Source organism: Nansenia antarctica (genome assembly GCF_963989245.1).
Source record: "Nansenia antarctica genome assembly, chromosome: 3".
In the NCBI taxonomy this organism is placed as follows: Eukaryota; Metazoa; Chordata; class Actinopteri; order Argentiniformes; family Microstomatidae; genus Nansenia; species Nansenia antarctica.
In genome coordinates this window covers 15,427,069-15,437,068 of record NC_137688.1, presented here as the reverse complement: position 1 = coordinate 15,437,068, position 10,000 = coordinate 15,427,069, and positions in this window count along the sequence as shown.

The following is a 10,000-nucleotide window of genomic DNA, read 5'->3' as shown; positions in this document are numbered from 1 at the left end:
GATTTTGGTAATGAGAGAGAGACATATATCCCCCTCCCCCCTGTTTTTTTACAGCTTATTAAAGTTTAATTTGTTCATTTAAGTTTCCTTGCTACTTCTACTTCATTGCCATGTATGACTGTTGATGGCCATGCTTTTGAATCAAGCGTCCCAGTGAACACATTCAACAGTACTGCTTGCGTTGATCATGCATAAGCTTTACATGAGCATTGTGCATTGTGTTGCCCATCCTAATCACACTTGGTTCACATCTGCATTCTCATGTTTATGCATTTGAAAAAAATATTTTAAGTTAGGAGTGGATGATGTCTGCAACTAACTTGTGGTTTCCTGGTTTACACCTCTGTGTGTGTGTGTGTTTGTGTGTGTGTGTGTATGTTTGTGTGTGTGTGTGTGTTTGTGTGTGTGCGTGTGCGTGTGCGTGTGCGTGTGCGTGTGCGTGTGTGTGTGTGTGTGTGTGTGTGTGTGCGTGCCCGCCTGCGCACCCATGTGTGTGTGTTGTAGGTGACCTTCTCGGACGCCATGAGGAGCAAAGCGAGGCTGTCTATCACGGGCAGTACGGGGGAGAACGGCCGGGTGACGACTCCTGAGTTTCCTAAAGCACTGCATGCGGTACCTTACATGAGGCCAGGCATCGGGATGAACATCAGCTTGACAGATCTCTCCTGAACGATAAGAACCTTTCGAGTGCCTTACAGTGGTTTCAATAGGACGGTTTTGTCATCTTTTTTCCTCTCCCCCCATCTATCCATCCTTCCTTCCCCTCCTCCTCCTCCCAATCTTTCTCGTGCTTTCTTTCTCTCTCTCTCTCTTTCGCTCTCTCTCTCTCTCGGTCTGGTTGGAATAGGTCGAGGGGCCTCATGTCATGTGTCACGAGGATGTTTTCCCATGTCTCTCTCTCTCTCTCTCTATTTCTCACTGAACAAAGGACTCCCCCCCCCCCCCTCTCGATGGAATTACATCTTAGAATACAGAGAGAGGATCTTTCTCTTTTTTTGGTTTAAAGCTGGTGACGTCATTATTTCCCATCTGTCTGGATTGTTGGGGACGAGGCCTAACTGGTGGCAACGGTTACTCAAGGAAGCTGGATCATCTGTACTGGGGGTCGGGGGCTTGTTGGGAGGGGTAGGGAGGAAGGGGGCGTCAGGGCATCTTCATTGAGACAATACAGTATGTCTGTTTCCGTAGCCACCACCACCGCCAAACCTGGGATTCTCAAGCACACTTGATTTCATCTGCATCGGGATGTGAAACATTTTTCTAAGAAAATCGAAGAAAAGTTTATCTAAAAAGTATTTTTATGTATTTTCACAAAATGGCTTTTAAATAAACCTGCTTACATACTGGTTGAATATAAACATCTTAATGTGTGAGTATATTGAAAGAAAACAATGTTTAACAGCTTCTAGTTCCATATTTTTAAAGCCAAATATGTTGCTTATGGGGGTGAAATGTTTAAATCATGTAATTTATTACTATTCTGTATATCTTATTCTTTAACATTTGGTGTGGATATAAAATACAATACAATGCTTGACATTTGAAATCAAACCTTTTCCTATGTTTCTACTTGTTGAAGTGGGTGCCGCGATTATGTTCTAATTTTGTCTACTTGTTTGCTTTGAAGTATTTTGCTGTTTTGTATATTTTTTTCTGTCAAGGATCAGGGTAGCAGTTATGTTGTCGAAAGGAAAAAAATACAGTTTACACTCCATGAATGCAAAAAAGTGTATGTATTGTATTATTGCATACATTTTGTAGTGACATGAAAAGACATTCACATGGTCAAAATGGTCATTTTAAAAATGACAAATAAGTAAGAGTGCCAAAAAATTTAGTGCCAGTAGATATGAATATTATCCTAATATAATCAGTCACTGTCATCTAAGTGAATGTAGAAAATGCATTCTGTAAACTTTGTAACTAGATGTACAGTTTGATGGCTGACTGATATTTCGACAGCCATTTTGCTGTTTCTCCAAATACTTTCCATTGATCTGAGTGTAAAATAGCATGTTCGTTGACGCAGCAAATGCATTTGAGTTCATTTAATTTTGCTTTTACAATGTTGAAGTTGTGAAATTAAATGTTTGAGATTGGAAATATAATAGTAGACATATACTATATATTTTATATGAAAGTAATAATTACTCTGTCTAAAACTATACAACCCCTCTTTATTATTGTTTGCCAATCACAAACAGAACTTGTTAATGCTGATCATTTGTCAGCCAAGTATTTTTATTATTGATTATTGGTAGGATATATTTTGTACCACATTGGGTTCAACAAATTCCCCAGTAGATTATTTGGTACAGGAGCTTTGAATCAGTTTTTACAAACATCCCGTTCTTATTTAGGCACACACAAACGGTTTAAAAAAGGCAAGATGTATTGTTTTAGAAGACCATTGCTAATGTTGTCTTTGACCTAACATGAGTTTCCCTCTCCACGCATATCCTACTGTATGTAAAGGGGGGCACACTATTGTACTATTGGTATCACTGTTGCTTTTTTGTTATGAACAATAATGGTATGTTATGTAATCCTCATTGCATTTCCAGACTATTCTCACTGACATTTTCTATATGGAATGTGTGCTAACTTGATTATTTTTTCGGACTCTTTCTAAATAAAAAAGTGGCTAATCTCTTGTTATCATCCGGAGTGCATGTCTCCTTACTTGTATTGTTATACACTGTCTTTGGCATGGGTGTGTCGTAATCTATCATTATTCTGTCAATCAACCTAGTCAGCAGACAATTAGAGATCTGGTCCAGATCTGGTCTTGTGATGGCACACACTGTCTGGTGAAAAGGGCCACATGTCTGCAAATGTCAAGTAGCGCAAATGAGCAAAAAGCTTCTTTATTTAATTGTTTAAATCATTTTGGGCATATTAGGAAAGTTGAAGTCTTGAAGAGCCCTCTCGATATAACAAACAACAGTTTTAGGATAATTAAATACTTGTAATTTGTTAATTGGATTCACTGTCTCCTCTGCCGTAGGCTACTGGGTAAGTGATACATGGCTTGTAAACAAGCTTACATTTCAGGACGTGTTCAAAAGCAAGGGCTGTGTGATCATTTAAATATGTGTAGTTATGTATTTTTAGCATGTTCATGTTAGATGTTCGTAGCCATGTTCCTTTTTTGCGCAAGCCTTCTAGCATCTGTTTTGTGTGTGTTTTGATTCATTACCTAGGCCAAACCTAGTCCAAATGTGGGTGGCCAAGCCTGCCTGAGAGTTAGCAATTTGCTGTGGGCCAGCTCTGGTAGCAGGAATGTGGCCCTGATACGTTCCTGTAGCTACTGGGCCAAATCCACATGCTGGCTTATGTCTGGCCGTTTCATGCAAAGATGAGGCTATTATTTTGAGTAAACAAAAACAATATTGTTGTCAACACCACATTGTAAACTGCACCTAGTGTTTCCTGCTAATTAAGCAGCTTCTTAAACTTTTCCTAACAATGATTTCAATGATGAGGCACATTTGGTGAGAAGTTAAATTAAAAACTGTATTGCTCAGCACCTCGTTAAATATGTAGAAATGTGAGATTGCTGTACATTGTTCAGAATAATTGATGCAGCTGTGCCTTATTCAGATGATAATTAAAACTAGTACACACTTGATTGTGGAATTAATTCTCAAGATTATGAAAAATGCCCTGGCTGAAGGAGATTTAATGAGGATATGTATTGAATATTTCATTACGGGCATACTTAATATGTTACTTCCACTAATACTGTGTAATTACTGCCCCGTTACACTATTGAACATAGGTTAAACACCTTTAAACCTGATTTGATTTGATTAGATTAGATTGGATTCAACTTTATTGTCATTGCAGAGTACCAGACAACAAAATGTAGTTCAGCATCTAACCAGAAGTGCAAATACTGATATAATGCAAAACATGACATATAGTAGATCAAACTGGAGGTGGCTGTACGAAATATTACAGCAACACCTATCATACAATAATAATAGCATATAATGTTGAGTATTGCGGAACACATTGGAAAGTGTTCCTCAGAGAGGAACTCAAGTGGCATACACATTCACACTCTGGCCATATTAATTAACTGATAATATCACACCGTGTTTGATTAAATAAAGCACTTCCTATTGTAAAGAGACACTGTGACAGTGTCACTAGCGGCTGAACTTCATCGGGGTCAGTCTAGTCATAAAGGAGAGCAGGATGCATCAGTGCTGTGCTTTAGGCGCCGTGCACTGAAGCAGTCCTTGCCCTCTGTTAAGTGTTAATGAATGTCACACGTCTCCATGAGGAAGACAGACAACCCTCTGGCTGTCTGAGATAATCCCCCCCCGCCCCATACACACCATATGGTCCCCAACTATTCTGGAGGCATTTTCCATTACACCTCAAAGTTAATTACGCTATATTAAAATCATGTAAAGACCCCCCCCCTCCGCCTTGTGTGTGCACACTCTCATTTAGAGGCTATTAATATAAATTGGATGGTGGTAGAATGGAAAGTGAATATATATATTGTGATATATTGTACCAAATGTTGTATTTACGGTTCATGATTCTTTTAGTAACTCGATGGCAGTGAGCTGGAAACAGGCCAGTCTGTATAATCAGATCCTTAAAGGTCCTTTTGCACACTCCTTAAGTACCCAATAATGGAACCCAAAATGTGTCAATGTCTGGTTGATCATTAATCACATTGATTTTTAAAATGAGGTAATAAACCACAATTTAGCCACGCATCGATTGAATCATGGATGTTGGTTAATGGCCTTTAGCAGCAACGAGGTGGGGTAGAGGCCATATTGATAGTAACAGTGAGAGTCATACTGCATGGCTTTCATATCACAGTGAGGCAGATGGAATATTGCCTAATATAAATGTTTATGCCTTACACAGTATTACGGTGAAGCAGTTGGGTTAATCTCAGAGCTCTTCATTTAAAAAGTGTGATAAATAAAGCACTTATGTTTATCATTGAACCATTTATGTTTACATAAACATTTTGGGCATTTAGCAGACGCCTTTATCCAAAGCTATTTACAACAAATACATTTGACTAAGTATGTGAATCATCTATCCACCAGTCATAGCAGGACAATTAATCTGTGCTCAGGCCTGGAGCCTTTGCCGTCGTCATGCTAGAAGAAGGAACTTTTTTTCTTTTTACACTGGGGAAACAAAAAAGAGGGGTAGTAGATGTCTCAGGAGGGACAGTTCAGGTGTAGCCTGAAGGGATGGGTCTTCAGTCTACGGCGGAAGAGAGGGAGTGACTCGTTCCACCAGCGGGGAGCCAGTATAGTGACCAGGTAGTACGACTGCCGCATCAGAGGCGGTGGAGCCAGGTGGCCAGCAGAGGTGGAACAGCCCGTGGAACGGGCTAATGTTTGGGGGGTAACCATTGTTTGCAGGTAGGCAGGGGCTGTTCCCTTTGCCACCCGGTAGGTGAGCACCAGGGTCTTGAATCGGATGCAAGCTGCTATCGGGAGCCAGTGAAGGGTGAGAAAGAGAGGGGTAACATTTGAGGAATTTGGGGAGGCTGGGGAGGTTGAACATTAGATGGGTGGGAGCATTCTGAATGGACAGTAACTGGATCAAGAGTTGAGCTGCTTCTCTGGTGAGGAATGGACGTATCCTTCTGATTTTGTAGAGGAAGAATCTGCAGGAGTGCGCTGTCGCTGTGATGTTTGTCGCACAGGAAAAGTGGCTGTCAAGGATCACTCCAAGATTCTTGGCTGTCTGGGAGGAGGTTACAGTAGTCTTCTCAACTGTGATGGAGAAGTCTTGGAGAGGGCAGGAGGAAGAGTAGCTCAGTCTTGTTGTGGTTAAGCTTACAGGTGGTGGTGGCGGGCTTACATCCATGCAGAGATGTCAGCAAGACATGCAACACGTGTTGTGAACCTGTAGTTTCCAGTTTATGGTTTGATTTATGTTTTCTATACTATAGACTGTATGTATTGTAGTCTTCTATTCTGCTTAGCTGGAGGCTAAACAGCTGTAGTCAGAGGTAGATTCCACATGGCTCACTACAATCATTAACGCTTTGTTCGCAAAACACACATACGTACCTCCCTGGACTCATTCACACCTGATGCTTGACTTCTAAAAGCGAGCCAACTTTCATGGTCTTCCACGACTGATGAAAAAAACTGAATCCCTGAAATATTACTATGATACCCTCAGACAGAGACACAATCAATCCACCAATCATGCAGGATGACCTTTGTCGGTCATTAGCTAAGCCAATCATGGTGCGGTTCGGCGGTTAACGAAAATGAATGTTCACCCATGTGAGTTGAGCGATCAGGCTGTTATGAGTCACCTATGAGGCTGTGTTGGACAGTATCCACCCTTAGCTACGGTTCCCCACGTTGCTAGCTGTCACGGTTAGCATTGCTAGGACCCTCCTCCGGCTAGCGGGGGCTAATGATGACATAAGGTACCCAAGGATTGGCCTGAATCTGCCAGCGCATCAGTCAGCCACAGAAGTGTTTCATCTCTGCCTCACGAACCACAGGGACCCTCGGCACCTCTGACTCATTAACATGCAGCTAGAGAAGCCTGCATGGGGTATATTATAACTATGAGAGGGGGAGGAGGGGGGGGGGGAGAGAAGGAAGAGAGAGAGAGAGTAGTATAGAGAGAGAGGGAGAGAGTAGTAGTAGTAGAGAGAGAGAGAGGGAGAGGGTAGTAGTAGTAGAGAGAGAGAGGGGGAGAGGGTAGTAGTAGTAGAGAGAGAGAGAGGGAGAGAGTAGTAGTAGTAGAGAGAGAGAGGGGGAGAGAGTAGTAGTAGTAGAGAGAGAGAGAGAGAGAGAGATTTTGAAGAGCAACAGAAGACTCTTTGTTGTGGTCTATTTTGTACCCAACCTGGGTTTTTCATGTACCTGGGTTCTCCCCTTCAACTGTGTAGTAAGAGGGACGCTGGGTTACCTTGTCATCATGGCTACTTCACTATGTAAGCATTTCAGAGCAATTGACCGACTAACTGTCAGTTAACTATCTTTCATCTCTAATGACTGATATAATTTGTTAAAAATGAAATCTGGGCCAATGGTGGTGTAGCTAATGCCATGTAATCGCAGGGTCCGTGGTTCAATTCCGGCCATCAAGCTATCCTGTCATGTCATGCCTCCTCTCTCTCACCCATCCTTCCTGTCAATCTCTACTGTCTCTATCCCAATGAAGCATAAATGCCCTAAAAACATATGTTGTGAAAAAAAATATCTAAGATATCTAAACTATGGAGAGGTTTGAAATAACAGTGAGCCTCAGGAGTGACGGCACAGTCTGGGCACAAGCTGGATGTGATTGTGTTTTCTGGTTGTGTCATTGATTAGAAAAGAGACCGAACCAGCCCATAGTGCCTTGTACTCAATGCTGCCGATCAATCAATCAATTAGCTTGTGACGGGCAGAATATGCATAGTAATTAGCACTGTAATAGGAGGAGACACTTCCACAACATCTCATTAATCTGTCCTCATAGGAAGCAGCTTCCTGATGTCTCAACCACAGAAATGCTTATGATGAAATCAGCTGTGGAGAAGTCAAATATGGTCTGAAAAATAACATCTGCTTGGTAAGATCTGTGCATGTGAGAGGAACTGTAATTTTGAGAGTTCGGAAAACATTTGATTTGAGATAAGTTCAGTGAAGGTGTTTACAAAGGATGGCTTTCTTTCGATATTGTTTCTGGAACCTTTACTTCTTTTCCGTCGCTGAAGGGAACATGTAAATCTAAGACATGCTCTTTCTTTGGATCTAACAAGGTTGAAATTCTGTCTGATCTCCAAAGGCTGCTTGACAATGTGGCTGATTAAATATTGATATCACAGGTTTATTTCGACTCATTTTTATCGTGTCACAAGAAACAACAACCACAACTGCCATTTCTCGACAGATGAAACAGAGTAGTCAAATAGCTCTATAAGTAACATGACATTTTCAGTGCAGATATGACATTTACGATGGATTCTTTGCCAAGTTGGACACCCTTCATATCATTATTATGTAAAGCTAACAATGGGACACAGTATGTCCATTACTCAGCAGAGGCTGGTGGAGGGCATGACATCGGAGGATGGGCTCATTGTAATGCATGAAATGGCATAAGGGATAGTATCAAACATATCGTTCCTCAATCTATTCCACTCATGTGTTTGATACCATTCCTAATTCCATTCCGTGCATTACAATGAGCCCATCCTCTGATTTCTACCTCCAGCAGCCTCTACCGCCACTACTGCCCTCGAAAAGGCGGTACAGGACCATGGCCGCAAGGACAAACAGACTGAAGCTCAGCTTCTACCCCAGGGCCATCCAGGCCCTGAACACAGCAAAGACCTAGGTTCTGGGCCCTGGACAGTCTGGACGGATTGATGGCAGCTGCTGGATTGAAAAAATCAGGTGTAGTGCTGAGGCACAAATGTGTACATTTCAAGCCTGCAAACTGCGACACTTTAAATGAATGTGCAATAACACTATGTGCAATATGACAACCCTAGTCGTTTTATCTGTACAGTATAGTATAGTGGATAGTGTACATATCCTTTATTTATGTAAACCAGCTCCTTTCCCCTCTTGTTTTTTAGTTTTTTTTTCTTTCCTAGCACCAGGGGAGCCACCCCTCCCAAATTTCGTTGTTTGGTACCTGTACTATAGCAATGACAATAAAGACCATTCATTCATACTGTCATAGGGTCTATCCCATCACATAATGAAAGAAGGAACAGGTTTGAAAAGGACACAGTTGTTAAGTTCTCACTCTTCAAAGCGAGTAAATTGAGGTTGTAAATGTCACCTTTTACGTGATTGGGGAAACCCAGGGCACCAATGTCAGGTTTCAGAGAAAGAGAGGAGGAGGATGGAGAAAAACGTATTTCTGAGGCAGCTATCTTGGTGCGTGTGTGTTTTTTTTTTTTGGGTGTTTTTTTTGTATGCTGTAAAACAGTTATCCCCTGGCTGAGTTGTCATGGCAACAGTAATAGCCGGGTTCTCGTGTTCTGGAACACCATGTCTTCTTTCTTCCTCTTGCCGCACAGCTCTCTGGCGCTCCGACAAGCAAGGGGGTGTTGGGGGCGGGGGTGGGGGGGGGGGGGGGATACATGTTGGGGGCCGAGAGGGGGGCAACAGCTAATGAAGATCCTAATCAAACTAAACTAACTACCTCAGGGATGAATATGCAATGAGGGACGATGATGATGATGATGAGGATGAGGATGAGGATGAGGATGAGGATGATGATGATGAGGATGATGATGATGATGATGATGATGAGGATGAGGATGATGATGATGAGGATGAGGATGAGGATGAGGATGAGGATGATGATGTAATTCATCAGTTGAGTCAGTGTGTGACTGTAGGTGGGTTGGGGAGGGAGCTCAAGGGCAGGGGGATGGGAGGTGGGGAGAGGAGGAGGGGAGAGGTAGGGGTGATTCAAAGTGTATCAGGAACTTATGTTGGACTGGGCAGAGTGCTGTAGATTACCATGGTAACAGTTTATGACAAGCGAGTGCTCTGGAAAAGAGGTGTAACGGTGCTGAGTTAGTCCTAAAACCCCTGGAGCACTGACACTTTCATAGGTGTTAATTAATGCTTATTAGTGCTTATTAGTGTTTATTAGTGTTTATTCGTGGGGTTTGGATGGTGTTTGCTGCCCTCACCAATCACCATGTGGCAATGTGAAGACAATGTATTGTTAAAAGGGTGGGATCGGAAATAATGGTCTTATTAAGATCTTAGTGCTCTCTTATCTTCAGGGGAAAAGGGGATTACTCAGACAATGGATATGTATTTTATGTCCACTTCACTTGCCACTTAAGTTTAAGTTTTCATTAATATAGTGTATTTTGAACTCCAACTCAAAGTGTTCGGCCTGGAAAATTCCACTGAAAGCAAAGGCCTTTTTCAGCTTGCAGCCACCGCAGAGCACATACAGTATATTCAAACCAGCAAGAAGCCAAGACAATATAGAGGCCCTCGCTACCAAACAATATCCTCCT